This window comes from Schistocerca serialis, chromosome 4, assembly GCF_023864345.2.
Source record: "Schistocerca serialis cubense isolate TAMUIC-IGC-003099 chromosome 4, iqSchSeri2.2, whole genome shotgun sequence".
Classification (NCBI taxonomy): Eukaryota; Metazoa; Arthropoda; class Insecta; order Orthoptera; family Acrididae; genus Schistocerca; species Schistocerca serialis.
This window is the reverse complement of record NC_064641.1, coordinates 548,877,112-548,900,180: the sequence shown is the minus strand read 5'-3', so window position 1 is coordinate 548,900,180 and position 23,069 is coordinate 548,877,112. Positions and strand designations below refer to the sequence as shown.

Genomic DNA, 23,069 nt, shown 5'->3' with positions numbered 1-23,069 from the left:
GTCCCCAGGAATGTCATAATAGGTGAGTATGAAACATTGTCCAAAATCATAAGTGAACAACGTTAGAAATATAAGCCTATAGATGCGTACATCTGTTCGCCGACAGATCTTGTAAACAGGAATGACCTGCACATTTTTCCAGCCACATGCTTAGTTCATTCCTCCAGCGACTTAACAATAAAACTGCTGCTAGATGAGGGACAGATTCTTTTGCATACTCTATGTAATTGTTCCACCAGATCCAGTCATCTTCTCCTGTTGAGCGATTTAAATTGATTTGCCATCCCACTGTCACCATCTCTGTGTCTCTAATATTGGTGTTCATGTGGCCTAACTCAAGGAAAGAACTACAGAACAATGTTCCTTAGTGAAACAATTTTAGAAAACAGAATTTAGTATTTCAGTAGTACTCCTGTCATCCTCTGTTTCAGTGCCACTATGGTCTCTAAGTGATTGGACAGTTGGCTTAGATGCACCGTCAACTCAACATAAGATTAAAATTTTTCAGGATTTTCTGTGAGATCTGTTAATAGAATTTTACTTTAGAATTCGTTGGATGCTCCATGCATCACCCTCGTTATGTACATTTTGACATTGCTTACTTTCGGTTTATCTATAAGGCAGGGCCGGTCAGGGAACATTCTTCCACACAAACAACATATCATTATATCATTCACCCATCCCCATTCACCCCCCCCCCCCAAGCTCCCACCTCCCCCTTTTCCCTCACACACTTTCACCTGCATCAATTTTCTCTACTAATTGTGATACACACCAGCTATGAGGGTGGTTTGATAAGCTGGTAAAAACAGCAAAAAAAAATGTTTGTTTCATAACAACTCACTTTACTTCTCGACATAGTCTCCTTTGAGGGATATGCACTTAGTCCAGCAATCCTCCAGCTTTTTCTCTCATCAGAAAAATATGTCCTATGAAACTCTGCAAAATACTTGTTGACTGCAACTGTTTATTCCTCATTTGATGAAAATTTCTATCCAGCAAGCCAAACTTTTAAGCTAGGGCACAGGGTGGATGAGGAACCAATCAAAAGCCCAATTCATGCATTTTCGCTATTGTTATAGTTGATGTGTGGGTTGGTGATAGAACATTCTTATGTGCGCCAACTTGCTCTTTTTTCTGCCAACGAAAGTATCAGAAATTCAACCACAAAGAATAATAGTGTCCAGTTATGGTTCTGCCTTTTCCAAGTAATGTATGAGGATTATTTTTTGGGATTCCTAAAAAACAGTGGTATTCATCACCCTACCAGCCAACTAAATGGCATTTGGCTTCTTTGGTGCACTTTCACCAGTCTTTGTTCGTTGTTTTGACTGCTGGCTTGTCTCTGGTGTGTAATGATGGATCCAGGTTGCATCGACAGTCACAAATTGGAGCAAGAAACCTTGTGGGTTGAAATTAAATGTCGCCAGACGTTATGTTGAATTGTTGTACTGGATGTGCTTCTAGTCAACTGTGAGCAATTACAGTGACTGCCTCCCACACAGCTTCTTCATGGCCAATTCTCTGCACAAGATGCTATGTACTCACTTAGTTGAGATGCACATCGTCTCAGCAATCTCACGAATTTTTATTCGGTGGTCTTGCATTACCATATTGTGGATTTTGTCAGTGGTTTCCTTTTAGTCCTTCAAATCCTACATGTATAGAATATATACAAGGATATTGGACATGTTTAGGTATTTACAAGATAAAATACAGTTTGTATTGCAATCCTAAGGACTAGATATTGAAGTAATTTAGCAAAGATTCATACATACAACAAACTAGTGATGGGCTAAACTGCGATTTTCCGATATCAGTGATTTCTGTGGATGCTACTTTTCAGTATCTGTTATTCTCAACTGTGATTTGTCGCAGTTAAGGAACCTAGGTCGTGTATCCCTCCGCCACTGCTATTTCTGCTACTTCCGGGATTTCTGCGACTTCTGTGATTTCTGCTACTTCTGCGATTTCTGCGACTTCCGCTACTTCTGCGACTTCTGTGATTTCTGCTACTTCTGCGATTTCTGCGACTTCCGCTACTTCTGCGATTTCTGTTGCTCCTGCGATTTCTGCGACTTACCACCGTATGAAAAAGTTACATCTGTCCACACAGAAAATTGCATCTCAACAAACCTGTCATTGGTAAGTATGTTTTACGTTTGTTGTTCCGTTGGCTTTAATTTTGTATTGAAGAAACAACTGTGAAAATATTAATAGTGTAATTAATATGTAAGTAGCCATACAGTAGCGTAATAGTTCGTGTTCATAATTAATGAATTCTACCATATTGTTATGTTCACAGGTACGCGAACTACATTTTAGTCACTCAGTAATGTGATAACTCAAAATATCATTGTCAACAGATCTGGAGAAATTGCCACTGCGTCTTTAGACCGTTTTCGTCAGACGAGAGGTTAGTTTCTAATGTTTCGATGGACTTAATTACTTCAGTGAGATCGTTCTTGCAAATGTGAAATATACCCCATTGAGTGGCTTTCATTAGAGCAAATTTTAGCACTCTACTCTGTCAATTATATTACTTGTAATTAGTGACAGCAAAAATTGTTTAATAATCCTTGCGATTTTGCAGACACAGTTCTGACTCTGATTACTGGTTGCTGTACGTATCTATCCACATCAAGGCTGTTGAGAGAGACTCGTGAAGATTCAAGACAGCTCTTAGAAGATTTTGCAGTTTAAAAGTGACATTATTGTGAAATAAGTGTGCAGATGAGTGATTAAACTGTGTTTTATTGAAGTTGTTGTGCGATTTTAAAGGAATAATAAATGTTAAATACAGTGAGTGAATAATGAAAATCTCATTTTCCACATGTTTAAGCCGTCCTATACCCGTAATTTACCGCCACTTATTTACTGGTAAACACTAGTTGGAGAGTGACATGCCGCCCTCCCCGTCGCCACAATCTTGCCCCCCCCCCCCCCCCCTCCCCGTCACCACAATCTTGGTGTGACACTGACCTGTAACATATCCCAAAGTCTACAATATGCATTTTGAGGCTGTTGATATGAAAGTGGGAAGTACAGATCTTCCATTTAAATCAGGAATAGGTTAAGTGCATTACTTGAAAGTAACACAGGAAAAGCTTACTTATGTAGGTGGTAGTAGTGTCGGCAAAAAGTTCTTGTGTGTGAAGTTGCCATGTAGAACACCAGGTGTAAAACTTTTATCCCGAGTCTTGAACTGTGTCGGAACAAAAGTGAGGCATTCATATGACCCAATAATACTGTTTTCATTTCACTACACTTATACAGATGTCTGAGTTCCTCTGTGTTAACATTGCAAAGTCCTGTAGGCATGTGGAGTATTAAGCAAAACTGTCATATTGGAAGCAGAATCAAACACATTTGTTACGTTGCTTGATATTTTCGGGAGAGAAAGGCAATGTTGCTTCTTATTAATATAATACTTTCAGAGTCACAGCTGTGTTTGACCAACCATAACTGATGCTGAATGTGCACGTCGTCATATAATGTGAAGGGCTTATTTCAATAGTGGTACAAGTCCATTACCTCCACTTTTCTGTCTATAATGCTTCTGAAATTAATGATCCAAACAAACATAAATAAAGGTTCATCTCTAGCAAGAAGCCATATGCTTGAATATTTCTGGTATCTCAACTGCAGATTTTTCAGCGCACATTTAACTTTACGACTTTGTATCTCAACGTGAACAAAAATGCACACACAGCACACCGATCTCTCATAACGAAGTACGTACGTCGGTCAACAGATGGCACTAGGAAAAGAATGTTAACTGCGCTTTTTAGTTGCTACTTGCGACTCTTAGTTGCGATTTGTCACAGAAATCGCAGTTTCTCGGTAGCGAATAGCGTAGTATAAACTTTGCTCAACAGATGGCACTGCTAACTGCGCTTTTTAATTGCTACTTGCGACTCTTAGTTGCGACTTGTCACGGAAATCGCAGACTCGATATCGTATCGCAGGAATAGACGTAGTACGAACTTTAGCCAACAGATGGCACTGTTAACTGCGCTTTTTAGTTGCTACTTGCGACTCTTAGTCGCGACTTGTCATGGTAATCGCAGTTGGACTCGACTACAGGCGTCTAAAGCTAGCGAAATGAGGGATGCTCAACTACCGGACCTACCGATAGATGGCTGTACCAGCTGATTACTGTCGTCTGTATTGCCCGCCATATTTGAATTTGCCACGAAGTTTTTTCTCGGTCTGTACGGTGTATAAGGAATTAAGGATTATCGAAATGGTGATTTCTTGTTCCGCTTTCAATTGTACGAAGTGATGGAGTAAGGAAAGTGACTTACCATTTCACAGGTAATAGGATTACCGATACAAGACGACAACAATACAGACTTAGTGTGTTTGCTAATTCGATGTTTTTGAACAGGTTTCCTCTGAAGCACCCAGAGCTGCTAAAGAAGTGGATTACTTTCGTGAAGCGGAAAGATTTTAAACCTACGTCTTGCAGTTTTCTTTGTGGAAACCTTTTCCGACAAGATGATTACGTAGTGAGCCCTGGAACGTGGAAGAAACGTCTCAGACCCGAAACAGTGCCATCAGTTTTTGACTTTCCGACACATTTGATGCCACCAAATAAACATCCACGACGACGTGTTTGGATTTTGAGTGACAACGATGCTTCTCCATTTGAGGTAGCTAATTAATTTCCTTGCTATGTGTGTGGTTTTGACATTTGTGAATTTATTTCGTACGGACACAAATGGGCTACATAGGTCTAAGCAATGTTGTAATACAGTTCCATATTTTTGTTTTTAGCGTTCTGTCCTGGAGTCTGTGCTTCATTTGCCCTCTACAGAAGCTACTGATTGCGTGGAGAATGTTGTCAATGAGAATTCTTCCCTGGAAAGCATGTCCCATTTATCCAATGCAGAAGCTGCGAATTGTGTCGAAAATGTTAGTATAAGGATGTTTTCACACCCCCAAAGTTTTCTTATAATATTTTTCATCAAGCCTTGAGTTATTTCAATCATATATAACGAAATTATTTCTTTATTTCAGAGTGCAGTTGGTTCTCAAGTAATTGATTGTGGTATACAGTCGAAAGTAGAAATGGAAGACAAGGTATCCGAAACTTGCAATTTTTCTCAGACATTGTGCACGAATTAAAACGTAAACTGAAGTGTGTCTGTGAAAAACTTCGAAGAAGAGAGAAGAAAGTGTTTTCCATGGATGACATCATAAGTTCATCGAAGGAGAAGGGGCATCTTCCTGAGAAGTTACTTAACTTCCTCAATCATCAGAAAGGAACACAAGTGGAATCAGTGTGCAATTTAGTGGACAACTCTCTCTCGTCAAAGGGTAATAGTTACACAACAAATGTGAAAATGTTTGCGATGACTGTGTACTTTTATTCACCAGCAGCATATGAATACATGCAAAAATTAATGCCTCTTAAATCATTGATTTCCAAATGGGTGGCAAGTGTCGACTGTGAAACTGGCTTCTTAAAAGATGTTTTTAAGTACGTTGATTCGAACCCAATTGTAAGGGACCAGTTCAGCGATTCTTGTCTAATAGGAGATGGTGTGGCAATTAGGAAGCAAGTAGTTTGGGACCAAGGAACTATGCAATACACAGGTTTTTTAGAGTTTGGTGGGGAAGTGCCTCAGTCAAAAGAAGTAATAGAGGCATCTGAGGCTCTGGTTTTCATGCCTGTCCCTATTAAAGGCAAATTTATATGCCCGATTGCATATTTCTTTATCAAAGGTGTACAGGCAAATACTCGGCCACACTGATAAAATCCGCATTAGAGAAGCTGCATAGTTCTGGCATTAGGGTTTGGTGTGTTACATGTGATGGCTGCAAGGTAAATATAAGCACTTTACGTACACTTGGCCGTATTTTAAATTTTTCCAAGGGTGATTTTAAAAGCTACAATGTTTATTGTATCTTGGAAATGTCATATGATTAAGTTTGCCAGAAATGCTCTAGCAGAAGTATCTGCTATTGAGTCTCCAACTGGTATTATTAGATGGCATTTCGTTGAGGAATTGAACAAGGTACAGCAAGAAGAAGGTATGACATTTGCCATCAATCTATCAGGACAACATATAAGTTATGTAAATAGAAAAATGAATGTTTCATTGGCTCCACAGACTTTGGGTTCTAGTGTGGCAGATAGTATAGAGTTTTTGAGGAGGGTTGGTGATCCAAATATTAAAGAAAGTGAAGCAACAGTAGAATTTTTGTATAATATGGATAGGATTTTTGATATTCTGAACTCCAGAAATCCATTAGGTAAAGGGTATAAGAGCCCCCTGAGACTTGACAACAAATCTTATTGGCTAGGTATTTAAAAAAAATTAAAAAATAAATAAAATTTAAAAAAAAAGGCTCTGAGCACTATGGGACTTAACATCTATGGTCATCAGTCCCCTAGAACTTAGAACTACTTAAACCTAACTAACCTAAGGACATCACACAACATCCAGTCAACATGTTGGTATATTCAGACACACTGAAAATTATATCAAAAGCTTAAAAATCATTGGTGCTCCATGCAAGAAATACTTTTGCTTTGGGGATAATTTTCAATGTGCCATCAGTAAGGCACATAGCTCTGACAAGTATGCTTCGTGTTGAATCTCCTTTGAAGTATTTGCTAACATATTAACTGTCACAAGACCACATACACCTTTTTTCCCCTGCATTTGGTCCAGATGTGGTTGGAACAACAATCCAAATGCATACCAGTTTAAATGTGCCATGAGAAAGTTGCTCTTGGGTAACAGTGTCACTGCAATGAATGGGAATTTCTCAAATTTTAATGTGTGTTGTTTGCCACCTGTTTATGATTTTCATGCAAGAAAGCATGTAGTAGAAAGTGATGAAAGTGCTGCAGAAAATGAAGTAGAGGAGTGGTGTGCACTTCATGATGATAAGATTAAGTTCTCATTTCACAAGTAAGACATACTCAATTATATTGCAGGGTATGTGTCATTGCGCCTTTCAAGGCAGATCACATGCAAAGACTGTCTTCACATACTGAAGCCACCAGTAGTTAAATCTGCATTAGAATGTGATTCTCTCTATGCTTTTCCCAATATGGCCAATAAAACTGCATTTGTAAATTTTGTTAACTGTGGAAAACTGGTTAAAACAAGTGACTACGTGTACTCTGTTGTAGAATACTCAGAAACTGTTTCAGATGTTTGTGATTGCTGGGGATATGCGACAGAAATACACTCCTGGAAATTGAAATAAGAACACCGTGAATTCATTGTCCCAGGAAGGGGAAACTTTATTGACACATTCCTGGGGTCAGATACATCACATGATCACACTGACAGAACCACAGGCACATAGACACAGGCAACAGAGCATGCACAATGTCGGCACTAGTACAGTGTATATCCACCTTTCGCAGCAATGCAGGCTGCTATTCTCCCATGGAGACGATCGTAGAGATGCTGGATGTAGTCCTGTGGAACGGCTTGCCATGCCATTTCCACCTGGCGCCTCAGTTGGACCAGCGTTCGTGCTGGACGTGCAGACCGCGTGAGACGACGCTTCATCCAGTCCCAAACATGCTCAATGGGGGACAGATCCGGAGATCTTGCTGGCCAGGGTAGTTGACTTACACCTTCTAGAGCACGTTGGGTGGCACAGGATACATGCGGACGTGCATTGTCCTGTTGGAACAGCAAGTTCCCTTGCCGGTCTAGGAATGGTAGAACGATGGGTTCGATGACGGTTTGGATGTACTGTGCACTATTCAGTGTCCCCTCGACGATCACCAGTGGTGTACGGCCAGTGTAGGAGATCGCTCCCCACACCATGATGCCGGGTGTTGGCCCTGTGTGCCTCGGTCGTATGCAGTCCTGATTGTGGCGCTCACCTGCACAGCGCCAAACACGCATACGACCATCATTGGCACCAAGGCAGGGCGACTCTCATCGCTGAAGACGACACGTCTCCATTCGTCCCTCCATTCACGCCTGTCGCGACACCACTGGAGGCGGGCTGCACGATGTTGGGGCGTGAGCGGAAGATGGCCTAACGGTGTGCGGGACCGTAGCCCAGCTTCATGGAGACGGTTGCGAATGGTCTTCGCCGATACCCCAGGAGCAACAGTGTCCCTAATTTGCTGGGAAGTGGCAGTGCGGTCCCCTACGGCACTGCGTAGGATCCTACGGTCTTGGTGTGCATCCGTGCGTCGCTGCGGTCCGGTCCCAGGTCGACGGGCACATGCACCTTCCGCCGACCACTGGCGACAACATCGATGTACTGTGGAGACCTCACGCCCCACGTGTTGAGCAATTCGGCGGTACGTCCACCGGCCTCCCGCATGCCCACTATACGCCCTCGCTCAAAGTCCGTCAACTGCACATATGGTTCACGTCCACACTGTCGCGGCATGCTACCAGTGTTAAAGACTGCGATGGAGCTCCGTATGCCACGGCAAACTGGCTGACACTGACGGCGGCTGTGCACAAATGCTGCGCAGCTAGCGCCATTCGACGGCCAACACCGCGGTTCCTGGTGTGTCCGCTGTGCCGTGCGTGTGATCATTGCTTGTACAGCCCTCTCGCAGTGTCCGGAGCAAGTATGGTGGGTCTGACACACCGGTGTCAATGTGTTCTTTTTTCCATTTCCAGGAGTGTATATACAGGCCAAGATTTTGCATTGTGTTAAAATTAAATTTGTAGATTACCCATCTCCTTCTCCTGCTCCTGCTCTTGGTCATGGTTACCATTGTGAAATTGGGATTGAGGACTTACATCAAACTCAACTTGTTTGTAAGATTGCATCCCTATACTCCTGCATACGCTTAAAAACATGTGGAAAAAAAAGCCTGCTGAGAAAATTTTAAACAACAAATCAAGTATAAGGCAGAAGTTAAATAAGCTCATATTGTTTAATCATGTATAGTGCTCAAATTGGAAAAATTATGTAATGGGACATTCCATGCAGATGGGTGTGACATTTTGACAGATTTTTTAAAACTATTTTGTTCATAGATTTGTTGTTGTGTAATGATGAACTTCAAAAGATGAATCACACTGAAGTAAAATTAAGTCTTTACGTCCTGTGTAGATATTGTAACAAAATTATAATTGTTTATTATATAAGCTTGTTTTAAGATGTTTGGCATTACAAAATATGCACTTGCATTAAAAATGGGTGATTTGTGTGAAATTAATGAAAAAAAAATGTTCTGTGACTTATTTGACAGATGGCTTTCAGTGTGAGAAAATATTTCCCTCAATCACTATGTTAACTTGAATTTTTCACTTTAAGAAAACAGTTTAATCACAGAATGGGTGTGATCTAATGGAGTATGCAGTGGCCCTATGTTTCAAACAGTAATGTTTGTGGATACTCTGCAACATAAGAGCAATAAAATTGTTACTCTGTTAATTCTTGTTTTAATTCTTCCTATAATGAACACAATGTTCCAGTTGATCATAAGCATTCTTATTACTTTATAACAATTCTAGAATAAGGGGGCCTGAGTCAGGCAAAACCTAATTTTCTGAATCTTGTCTTTATTTTGCTAGGATGTCTTTCTATTATATTTTCCTGTGTTGAGGGGAGGGGGGAGGGGGAAGAGAATGCAAATAATCATATAGAATTATCTTTCTAGCACTACAAAGGGAAATACGGAAGCGTCTGATCCCACCCGTCTGCTTTGACCCGTGACGTCACAAATATGGCGGAAACAAAAACAAACACACACACTTCCCACAAGAAGCCTAATGACACTAACGGGACAAGCGCGGGAAATGGGGTGTTTTGGGTGGAGGGCAAACTAAATATAAACAAATTTAGACGCCTTGCGTAGCTACAACGTGTAAGTGAAGACAGCCATGCATGAATACCCACCCACCTCCCCAGGGGTCGTAACCCCTGCAACCCATAGAAGATAAAGATGCTTCAGTAGCTGATTAGTGTTTTTTGTCTTAAAAAAAAAATCTCAAGGGATAGAACGAACAGATCAGAAAGATAAATATAATAAACTAAAACAGAAATTTGAGGAAACAGATTATTAAAATAAGCAATAAGTGTTTTTAAATTTTAAAAAAAATCTCACGAGATAGAACAAACAGATCAGAAAAGTAAATAAAATAAGATAAAACAGAACTGGAGACAGCCACACTCAAACCAAACTCCGCGCCGTCATGATGTCACACACGACAACACCCTTACGTCACGGGTCAAAGCCGACGCGTTGGATCGGACGCTTCTGTCGACCCCTATAAAGTACAGAATACAGTGATTAAGGTGCGTTTACACTGCCATTTGTATCGGCACATGTATGAGATACATGTATATGCGACTTTGCGACATGTATCGCGACTTGTATGAGTTGACAAGTATCAACCTCATACATGTATGAGCGTGCGTTTACACTGGTTGATATGTATCACTGTGCGAGAGCTTTCGACGACGATTTGGAAGATTTCACATTTTTATGTGCTGGTACATTTGCTCTTTTGGAAGATAATAGGAAGAAAAGGCGGAGGAAGCGTAGATGGTGGCAGAGAGAGTTTCTCGCGAATTAACGCTAAAGGATGGCGCATATTTTAGAAATTATGTTAGGATGAGTATGGAGGATTTCCGCGGTTTGTTATCACTTGTGGCTCCTCTTGTGTCCAAAACCAACACAAACTTTCGGGAAGCGATTCCACCAGAGGATCAGTTGGCAGTAACACTCCGTTTTTTGGACATTAGGGATTCCTCTTGAAACGAAGATTTCATTACAAAACATTTGCACTGTCGCGCGATTGCTAATGCCAACGTCTCACACACGATTGTCGGCATCCGTTGTCAACATTATCACGCGAGGCCGCCGGAATAATAGCAAAAAATTGATATACGTGCCAAATGCACGAAAAAATTATAGAATGTATTACATACTCTGATATATATCAGACTTTTACCTTCACTTCTTGGCATAAAACTTGCACAATAGCCTCGCAAACACGAAGAATAATGTTGCATATGGAACTTTTTGATGTTCTATGCAGATACATTAACGTCGAAACGATAGTCGGCACCTCCAAAACTACCTGGTACTACGCATGCGCTAATCGTCAAAATAAGCGGCAGGCGACAAGACGACACGAAATGATAGTACTGCGCATGCGCGAGTTCTTCAAATGTCGCTCATACATGTCGCGTATATGGCCAAAAAGCGATATACAAAATGTATACGCGACATGTATGAGCTCGAGGGTCCGCATACAAGTTCCGTGAATTTTTGTATGAGGTGATGTATCGAGACACGTCAAATTGACATGTCGCTCATACATGTCGCGATACATGTATCCCAGTGTAAACGTACCTTTACAGGTACACGTGGAAATCTAGAAAATATCAGTATTCATGTTACATGCCTAATTTTCATCAACATTTACCTTAATTATACGGTTACACTTTTTGCTGATTTGAACTGTGTACTACATGTAAAAAGATTTTGTTTGGTCATAGTAATAAAAGCATTTCATTTTGTTAGTTCGTATGTCCCATACGGAACTGAAATTATCGAGTTATGATGACAAAGGAAGGAAATAACATTAATGAATCTTACTTTACAGAAATTATGTAACAATAGTTACACTTTTTGCTAGTTAACTTTAACATAAAGCATTTAGTTTTCCATTAAGAGTGAAAGCAGTTGCATGAGTCACATAAAGAACATAGTTTCCCATAGTGAACTAAAGTATTTTATGTTTGAGTTATTGCAGACCCAAAGTATTGTGATCTTCATATTTCTATTTAAAAATGTTTGTAACTCAAATTCAAAGACATTTTGGAATCTGTACATACATGTGTGTAGCAAGGTACTTTTCATGTGCCATGTGGAACCTTTAATTTTCTGGTTTAAATATAATTTATTTCATGAATTACCTTTAATACCAGCACTGTCTGAATGCATTATTTACCATTTAGAAGAAGAAATATTAGTGTACAGAATAACAAACCTCATGAAAAATGCGAGAGATTGTTCTGTACAGAACTTGTAATGGCTCTTTATCAATAGCAGGTAAAAAAGAAGGCTTCTATTAAATGTTCAAAGAAACCAATTAGTACCTCTTTAATTCACCATAGAGGTGATACAGTAATAAAACAATTTACTTTTTTCAGAAGTATTAAAAGTGTGGAGACCTATTCAATTAGTATTTGCTTTACCAATAACCTGTAGTACAAGCACACGTATAAGCAGATAATTATGGGAGTCAAGAGTTATGTTAAAATTAAAGATAGTGACTGTTATTACTTGCTCACAAACCATTGTAGTTGCTATACAGTTTATGCTGTATGTGGTGTACCCAATGTGATTCCTGGAGGACATAATATTCTGTTATCCTATGGGAGTGCACTGGTACCACACCTATTGAAAGTACGTTTTGCTGTGGAATAGTTGTATCAGATGTCTGTACCAGAAAACAAATCTCCACTGTGACACCCTCATGTTCTTGGTATGCTATTAGCTATTATTACAGGAATACTCTTCACATGGAGGAGGAAGCATAGTGAGATTTTCTTTTTCATCATTTCCAACATTGTACACAACTTTCTTGCACTTTTGTGTTATCACATTTTTCCCTTGATAATCGAAAAGAGAGAGAGGGGGAAAAAAAATTTAAGCGAGCTTTCATAAAAACTTAAAAATTCTACTTGTGTCATTTGTTATTTTCAAAATGTTACTCCCTTTCCAAATACTGTTCTATTTCTTCAAATCAATTTTGAATTTCTCAGGTTATTACATATTATTTACTGTACATTGTCCACCAATACTTCTGTTGTTACCAGGTAGTTTGTAATGTGGCACTACCTTTGTGCCACTGGTATTGGCTAGCGTACTTTTGCAGATAAGAAAATCGACTGGACTATAATGGATAGTATAGGACAAATTCAGACAATATGGAACTTTTTACACTAAGGCAGGCCTGCAGCAGCACACTACGCCGTTCTTGGGCCGCAGAGAAACACAAATAGACAAATGAAGACATTTCGAGAATAAACAGGGTGGACATATAAACGAAGACAAACACTTTTTAAAATACAAGGTGCCGTTCACGGACGTAGAGTCCAAGATAAAATTGTGCATACACTTGGACACAGACAGAGACGAAAATTGGCACACGTGAACGTAGGTGCACAAAACGAATAACACTGAAGCACTTAAGCACAAAACGACGGCACACACAGAACACGAGGCATTGATCTCCGGCGCGCTAATGTTCACTAACCGTGTACGAGTCCGGGGACCTGCCAAGAGAGGAGGGGGTGGGGGGTGGGAGAGGGAGAGGGGAGAGCAGATGCCACGGGCAGGGGAGATAGGGGGAAGGGAGGAAGGTGGAGGGGAAGCCCGGGGGAAGAGGGAAGGAGGGAGGGGATTGGGGAAAAGGAAAGAGAAAGGAGGGAGGGTGCCTAAAGGAAAGGACACCGGAAGAGGGGGGGAGGATCAACGTTGATAGGAGGGGTAGAAGGAGGGGAGGAGGACATCATCAGGGAGGGGGAGCTGGCGGAAGCCACCTTGGGAGAGGGTGTGGAGGGTGGAGAGATGGAGACCAGGTGGGACGTGGGAATACAGGCGTGGCAGCGGGCGGGGGTGGGAGAGGATGGGTGAGACAAGCAGACGAGGAGGATCGAGTTTGCGGGAGGTGTACAGGATCCGTATCCTTTCAAGGAAGAGGAGGAGGTGGGGGAAGGGGATGAGATCATATAGGATCCGCGTGGGGGAGGGGAGACGGATGCGATAGGCGAGGCGGAGAGCATGGCGTTCAAGGATTTGGAGGGATTTATAAAAGGTAGGGGGGGGGGGGGGGGGGGCGGAGATCCAAGCCGGATGGGCATAACAAAGGATAGGGCGGATGAGGGATTTATAGGTGTGGAGGATGGAGGAGGAGTCCAGACCCCACGTACGGCCAGAGAGGAGCTTGAGGAGACTGAGTTGGGAGCGTGCCTTGGCTTGGATTGTCCGGAGGTGGGGAGTCCAGGAGAGGCGACGGTCGAGGGTGACGCCAAGGTACTGAAGAGTGGGAGTGAGGGCGATAGGACGGCCATTGATGGTGATGTAGAAATCAAGGAGGCGGAAGGAAGGGGGTGGTTTTGCCTACAATGATAGCCTGGGTTTTGGAGGGGATTGACCTTGAGCAACCACTGGTTGCACCAAGCGGTGAACTGGTCAAGATGGGATTGGAGAAGGTGTTGGGAGCGCTGCAGGGTGGGGGCAAGGGCAAGGAAGGCAGTGTCATCGGCAAACTGGAGAAGGTGGACGGGGGGTGACGGAGGCGGCAAGTCCGCCGTGTACAAAAGGTACAGAAGGGGGGAGAGGACGGAGCCTTGGGGCACACCGGCGGAGGGGAAAAAGGTGTAGGAATCTGTGTTATGGATGGTGACGTAGGAAGGACGGTGGGAGAGAAAGGAGCCGATCAGACGGACGTAGTTAATGGGAAGGGCGAAGGTTTGGAGCTTGAAGAGGAGACCGGAATGCCAGACGCGGTCATAGGCACGTTCGAGGTCCAGGGAGAGGAAGATTGCGAAGCGACGGGAATTAAGGTTTTCGGAAAGGACATGAGTGAGGTGAAGGAGAAGGTCGTCGGAAGAGAAGGACGGCTGAAAGCCACACTGGGTAACGGGAAGGAGGCGGTGCTGGCGGAGATGCTGGTGGATGCGTCGGGTGAGGATAGATTCCAGGACCTTGCTGAAGACTCAAAGACTGGAACCAAGATTCACAGAAATAGAATTCTATGGTTGTAATTCAAACTGTAATTAATTTTGCTCACTGACATGTTTTGAATTCAATTCTAAAATGGTTTGGGTGTCAGACTGGAAAATTACAGTTTTAAGACACCCCAACCTTAAAATTAACAGCTGTGATCAGGGTTATTTTCAACAAGTTCCTTCACTTACTACATCATCATGGATCAGTCCAATATAGTATTATTACTAGACTTAACTTCCAAATGATACAAGTCATGCATTTAAGAGGCGCCTTAACGTTGGGGCTTTGTGTTTGTCTCATTTAAATGTATTTCTTGTCTCGTATCAAAGACTGAAGCACTGTTAAAAACTAGTGCTTCTACCATATCACTCAGTTTAAATACACCGCGTCATGTACAGGCGTTAATAAAATCATGGCATTTAAATTACTGATCAAAGAGAGAGCCAAATTCGTAAGTGCATGTTGCAATTACAGTGTCAGCATATATCCAGATTGGTAATGCATCACTTCAGATAAAGAAAAAATAACGATTTTTTTCCGTTTATACGTAAGTAACACTTTAATAGTTCAGTTGTAATTTCTGTTGTCAGTAAAGATACCCCTAAGCAAACGATGTCAACTTTTTTCAAGAGACGTCTTCACTGTTGTCCACACTTGATTTTCCGAATTATACCAGTAGTTAAAAGCCTCGGCAAGTAAGGTAATTTGTTGAACTCCATTGAATCTTAAAGAGTGTTTTAAAACGGGCAAATAAGTAAAGCACTCATAAAATAGTAAACAATTTATAGGTCAGCTTGTCAAACTTTCAAAACACACTCGAATTTAGGAATTTCATAGCAGAACTGTCACTGTTTTTCTCGCTAGATTAGAAACACTTCATTATGTTGATGTGTAGATATCTAGAACATCCAATATAAAATACTTATGAGAGCGCAGAATGAAAAACATTTTCATCCGTGTTTTGACACTTCGTTTTTTTGCCAAATTCAGAACAGGCGTCTAAAGCTAGCGAAATGAGGGATGCTCAACTACCGGACCTACCGATAGATGGCTCTAGCGCGTGCCGGCAAGACGTTGTATAATTGAGTGTCCGCCATATCTGAATTTGGCAAACAAACGAAGTGTCAAAACACGGATGAAAATGTTTTTCGTTCTGCGCCCTCATAAGTATTTTATATTGGATGTTCTAGATATCTACACATCAACATAATGAAGTGTTTCTAATCTAGCGAGAAAAAACAGTGACAGTTCTGCTATGAAATTCCTAAATTCGAGTGTGTTTTGAAAGTTCGACAAGCGGACCTATAAATTGTTTACCATTTTATGAGTGCTTTACTTATTTGCCCGTTTTAAAACACTATTTAAGATTCAATGGAGGTCAACAAATTACCTTACTTGCCGAAACTTTTAACTACTGGTATAATTCGGAAAATCAAGTGTGGACAACAGTGAAGACGTCTCTTGAAAAAAAGTTGACATCGTTTGCTGAGGGGTATCTTTACTGACAACAGAAATTACAACTGAACTATTAAAGTATTACTTATGTATAAACAGAAAAAAATGTTATTTTTCTTTATCTGAAGTGATGCATTGCCATGCTGACACTGTAATTGCAACATGCACTTACGAATTTGGCTCTCCCTTTGATCAGTAATTTAAATGCCATGATTTTATTAACGCCTGTACATGACACGGTGTATTTAAACTGAGTGATATGGTAGAAGCACCAGTATTTAACAGTGCTTCAGTCTTTGATACGAGACAAGAAATACATTTGAATGAGATAAACTCAAAGCCCAACATTAAGGCTCCTCTTAAATGCATGACTTGTATTGGACTGATCCATGATGATGTAGGGAGTGAAGGAAGTTGTTGAAAATAACCTCGATCACAGCTGTTAATTTTAAGGTTGGCGTGTCTTAAAACTGTAATTTTCCAGTCTGACACCCAAACAAATTTAAAATTGAATTCAAAACATGTCAGTGAGCAAAATTAATTACACTTTGACTTGCAACCACAGAATTCTATTTCTGTGAATCTTGGTTCCAGTCTTTGACATGGTGTCAATCACTGGAATGAGTGGTTGTCAGTATACGGCCCAAGCAAAAAACAAACCTGAAAGTGAAAGCTGCAGAAGCTGGCCAGACAGGCACCCCAATGGCTGCTACAATCTGTGTGAGACAAGGGTGACATTATATTGCAAATTTATTGTAAAAAGTTCCATATTGTCTGAATTTGTCCTATACTGACAGGACAATCTAGTCCAGTCGATTTTCTTATCTGCAAAAGTACACTAGCCAATACCAGTGGCACAAAGGTAGTGCCACATTACAAACTATCTGGTAACAACAGAAGTATTAGTGGACAATGTACAGTAAATAATATGTAATAATCTGAGAAATTCAAAATTGGTTTGAAGAAATAGGACAGTATTGGGAAAGAGAGTAACATTTTGAAAATAACAAATGACGCAATTAGAGTTCTCAGTTATGAAAGCTCGCTTAAATTTTTTTCCCCTCTCTCTCTTTTCGATTATCAAAGGAAAAATGTGATAACATAAAAGTGCAAGAAAGTTGTGTACAATGTTGGAAATGATGAAAAAGAAAATCTCACTATGCTTCCTCCTCCATGTGAAGAGTATTCCTGTAATAATAGCTAATAGCATACCAAGAACATGAGGGTGTCACAGTGGAGATCTGTTTTGTGGTACAGACACCTGATACAACTATTCCACAACAAAACGTACTTTCAGTAGGTGTGGTACCAGTGCACTCCCACAGGATAACAGAATATTATGTACTCCAGGAATCACATTGGGTACACCACATACAGCATAAATTGTACAGCAACTACAATGCTTTGTGAGCAAGTAATAATAGTCAGTATCTTTAATTTTAACATAACTCGACTCCCATAATTATCTGCTTATACGTGTGCTTGTACTACAGGTTATTGGTAAAGCAAATACTAATTGAATACGTCTTCACACTTTTAATACTTAGCAGAAATTCTGAAAAAGTAAATTGTTTTATTACTGTATCACCTCTATGGCGAATTAAGAGGTACTGACTGGTTTCTTTGAACGTTTAATAGAAGCCTTCTTTTTTACCTGCTATTGATTACGAGCCATTCCAAGTTCTGTACAGAACAATCTCTCGCATTTTTCATGAGGTTTGTTATTCTGTACACTAATATTTCTTCTTCTAAATGGTAAATAATGCATTCAGACAGTGCTGGTATTAAAGGTAATTCATGAAATAAATTATATTTAAGCCAGAAAATTAAAGGTTCCACATAGCACATGAAAAGTACCTTGCTACACACATGTATGTACAGATTCCAAAATGTCTGTGAATTTGAGTTACAAACTTTTTTAAATAGAAATATGAAGATCACAATACTTTGGGTCTGCAATAATTCAAATGTAAAATACTTTAGTTCCCTATGGGAAACTTTGTTCTTTATGTGACTCGTGCAACTGCTTTCACTCTTAATGGAAAACTAAATGGTTTGTGTTAAAGTTAACAAGCAAAAAGTGTAACCATTGTTACATAATTTCTGTGAAGTAAGATTCCTTAATGTTATTTCCTTCCTTTGTCATCATAACTCGATAATTTCAGTTCCGTATGGGACATAAGAACTAACAAAATGAAATGCTTTTATTACTATGACCAAACAAAATCTTTTTAACATGTAGTACACAGTTCAAATCAGTAAAAAGTGTAACCGTATAATTAAGGTAAATGTTGATGAAAATTAGGCATGTAACATGAATACTGAAATTTCCTAGATTTCCACGTGTACCTGTAATCACTGTATTCTGTACTTTGTAATGCTAGAAAGATAATTCTATATGATTATTTGCATTCTCTTCCCCCCCCCCCCCCCACCACTCCTTTCCACAGGAAAATATAATAGAAAGACATCCTAACAAAATAAGGACAAAATTCAGAAAATTAGGTTTTGCCTGACTCAGGTCCCCTTATTCTAGAATGGTTATAAAGTAATAAGAATGCTTATGATCAACTGGAACATTGTGTTCATTATAGGAAGTATTAAAACAAGAATTAACAGAGTAACAATTTTATTGCTCTTAAGTTGCAGAGTATCCACAAACATTACTGTTTGAAACATAGGGCCACTGCATACTTCATTAGATCACACCCATCCTGTGATTAAACTGTTTTCTTAAAGTGAAAAATTCAAGTTAACATAGTTATTGAGGGACATATTTTCTCACACTGAAAGCCATCTGTCAAATAAGTCTCAGCACATTTTTTTCATTAATTTCACAAAAATCACCCGTTTTTAATGCAAGTGCATATTTTGTAACACCAAACATCTTAAAATAAGCTTGTATAATAAACAATTATAATTTTGTTACAATATCTACACAGGATGTAAAGACTTAATTTTACTTCAATGTGATTCATCTTTTGAAGTTCATCATTACACAACAACAAATCTATGGACAAAATAGTTTTAAAAAATCTGTCAAAATGTCGCACCCATCTGCATGGAATGTCTCATTACATAATTTTTCCAATTTGAGCACTATACATGATTAAACAATATGAGTTTATTTAACTTCTGCCTTTTACTTGATTTGTTGTTTAAAATTTTCTCAGCAGGCTTTTTTTCCACATGTTTTTAAGCGTATGCAGGAGTATAGGGATGCAATCTTACAAACAAGTCGAGTCTGATGTAAGTCCTCAATCCTAATTTCATAACGGTAATCATAAAGAGCAGGAAATGGGTAATCTACAAATTTATTTTTAACACAATGCAAAATCTTGGCCTGTATATGTTTGTCACATTTCCCCAGCAGTCACAATCATCTGAAAGAGTTTCTGAGTATTCTACAACAGAGTACATGCAGTCACTTGTTTTAACCAGTTTTCCCCGTTTAACAAAATTTACAAATGCATTTTTATTGGCCATATTGGGAAAAGCATAGAGAGAATCACATTCTAATGCAGATTTAACTACTGGTGGCTTCAGTATGTGAAGACAGTCTTTGCATGTGATCTGCCTTGAAAGGCGCAATGACACATACCCTGCAATATAATTGAGTATGTCTTACTTGTGAAATGAGAACTTAATATTATCATCAAGAAGTGCACACCACTCCTCTACTTCATTTTCTGCAGCACTTTCATCACTTTCTACTACATGCTTTCTTGCATGAAAATCATAAACAGGTGGCAAACAACACACATTAAAATTTGAGAAATTCCCATTCATTGCAGTGACACTGTTACCCAAGAGCAACTTTCTCATGGCACATTTGAGCTGGTATGCTTTTGGATTGTTGTTCCAACCACATCTGGACCGAATGCAGGGGAAAAAAAGCTCTATGTGGTCTTGTGACAGTTTATATGTTAGCAAATACTTCAAAGGAGATTCAACACGAAGCATACTTGTCAGAGCTATGTGCCTTACTGATTGCACATTGAAAATTATCCCAAAAGCAAAAATTTTTCTTGCATGGAGCAGCAATGGAACACCAATGATTTTTAAGCTTTTGATATAATTTTCAGTGTGTCTGAAAATACCAACGTGTTGACTGGGTGTTGTGTGATGTCCTTAGGTTAGTTAAGTTTAAGTAGTTCTAAGTTCTAGGGGACTGTTGACCATAATTGTTAAGTTCCATAGTGCTCAGAGCCATTTGAACCATTTTTTTTTAATTTAATATTTTTTTAAATACCAAGCCAATAAGATTTGTTGTCAAGTCTCAGGGGGCTCTTATACCCTTTACCTAATGGATTTCTGGAGTTCAGAATATCAATAATCCTATCAATATTATACAAAAATTCTACTGTTGCTTCACTTCCTTTAATATTTGGATCACCAACCCTCCTCAAACACTCTATACTATCTGTCACACTAGAACTCAGTCTGTGGAGCTAATGAAACATTCATTTTTCTATTTACATAACTTATATGTTGTCCTGATAGTTTGTTGGCAAATGTCATACCTTCTTCTTGGTGTACCTTGTTCAATTGCTCAACGAAAGGCCATCTAATAGTGCCAGTTGGAGATGATGTACCTTGTTCAATTGCTCAACGAAATGCCATCTAATAATGCCAGTTGGAGACTCAATAGCAGATACTTCTGCTAGAGCATTTCTGGCAAACTTAATCATATGACATGCCCAAGATACAATAAACATTGTAGCTCTTAAAATCACCCTTGGAAAAATTTAAAGTACAGCCAAGTGTACGTAAAGTGCTTATATTTACCTTGCAGCCATCACATGTAACACACCAAACCCTAATGCCAGAACTATGCAGCCTCTCTAAAGCGGATTTTATCAGTGTGGCCTGATTATTTGCCTGTACACCGTTGATAAAGAAATATGCAATCGGGCATATAAATTTGCCTTTAATAGAGACAAGCATGAAAACCAGAGCCTCAGATGCCTCTATTACTTCTTTTGACTGAGGCACTTCCCCACCAAACTCTAAAAAACCTGTGTATTGCTTAGTTCCTTGGTCCCAAACTACTTGCTTCCTAAGTGCCACACTGTCTACAATTAGACATGAATTGCTGAACTGGTCCCTTACAATTGGGTTCGAATCAATGTAGGCCTACTTAAAAACATCTTTTAAGAAGCCAGTTTCACAGTCGACACTTGCCCCCCTTTTGGGAATCAATGATTTATGGGTCAGAGGCATTAATTTTTGCAGGTATTCATATGCTGCTGGTGAATAAAAGTACACAGTCATCGCAAACATTTTCACATTTGTTGTGTATCTATTACCCTTTGACGAGAGAGAGTTGTCCACTAAATTGCACACTAATTCCACTTATGTTCCTTTCTGATGATTGAGGAAGTTATGTAACTATTCAGGAAGATGCCCCTTCTCCTTCGATGAACTTATGATGTCATCCATGGAAAACACTTTATTCTCTCTTCTTCGAAGTTTTTCACAGACACACTTCAGTTTACGTTTTAATTCGTGCACAATGTCTGAGAAAAATTGCAAGTTTCGGATACCTTGTCTTCCATTTCTACTTTCGACTGTATACCACAATCAATTACTTGAGAACCAACTGCACTCTGAAATAAAGAAATAATTTCGTTATATATGATTGAAATAACTCAAGGCTTGATGAAAAATATTATAAGAAAACTTTGGGGATGTGAAAACATCCTTATACTAACGTTTTCGACACAATTCGCAGCTTCTGCATTGGATAAATGGGACATGCTTTCCAGGGAAGAATTCTCATTGACAACATTCCCCACGCAATCAGTAGCTTCTGTAGAGGGCAAATGAAGCACAGACTCCAGGACAGAACGCTAAAAACAAAAATATGGAACTGTATTACAACATTGCTTAGACCTATGTAGCCCATCTGTGTCCGTACGAAATAAATTCACAAAAGTCAAAACCACACACATAGCAAGGAAATTAATTAGCTACCTCAAATGGAGAAGCATCGTAGTCACTCAAAATCCTAAAATGTCGTCGTGGCTGCTTATTTGGTGGCATCAAATGTGTCGGAAAGTCAAAAGTTGATGGCACTGCTTCGGATCTGAGACGTTTCTTCCACGTTCCAGGGCTCACTACGTAATCATCTTGTGGGAAAAGGTTTCCGCAAAGAAAACTGCAAGACTTAGGTTTAAAATCTTTCCGCTTCACGGAAGTAATCCACTTCTTTAGCAGCTCTGGGTGCTTTAGAGGAAACCTGTTCAAAAACATCGAATTAGCAAACGCACTAAGTCTGTATTGTTGTCGTATTGTATCGGCAGTCTTATCACCTGTGAAATGGTAAGTCACTTTCCTTACTCCATCGCTTCGCACAATTGAAAGCGGAACAAGAAATCACCATTTCGATAATCCTTAATTCCTTATACACCGTACAGACCGAGAGAAACTTCTTGGCAAATTCAAATATGGCGGGCAATACAGACGGTAGTAATCAGCTGGTAGAGCCATCTATCGGTAGGTCCGGTAGTTGAGCATCCCTCATTTCGCTAGCTTTAGACGCCTGTAAATTCAGATATGGCGGACACTCAATGATATAATCTCTTGCCGACACGCGCTAGAGCCATCTATCGGTAGGTCCGGTAGTTGAGCATCCCTCATTTCGCTAGCTTTAGACGCCTGTGACTCGACTGCGAATCGCAGAGACGAGCGTAGTACAAACTTTGGCCAACAGATGCCACTGTTAACCGCGCTTTTTAGTTACTACTTGCGACTTGTCACTGAAATCGCAGAAAGCAGTGCTAAATTCGACCAATAGATGGCTCACATCTTTGAATGTGAAATACTACTTGCGACTGCTAACTGTGACTGAAATCGCAGTTAGATTCTGTAAAGTTGTTATTGTAATATCTGCGACTTCTCAGTCACTGTG

The 23,069-nt window shown here is 39.9% G+C and overlaps 1 long non-coding RNA gene across 1 annotated transcript; it reads left to right on the top strand.

The window, feature by feature from the left end:
* The first annotated feature begins 1,843 nt into the window (after window positions 1-1,843).
* On the top strand, window positions 1,844-2,783 carry LOC126475229 (uncharacterized). The gene is made up of 3 exons (XR_007586679.1): window positions 1,844-2,145; window positions 2,306-2,416; window positions 2,594-2,783. It is a non-coding gene; the product is annotated as an uncharacterized LOC126475229 (long non-coding RNA).
* The last annotated feature ends 20,286 nt before the right edge of the window (window positions 2,784-23,069 follow it).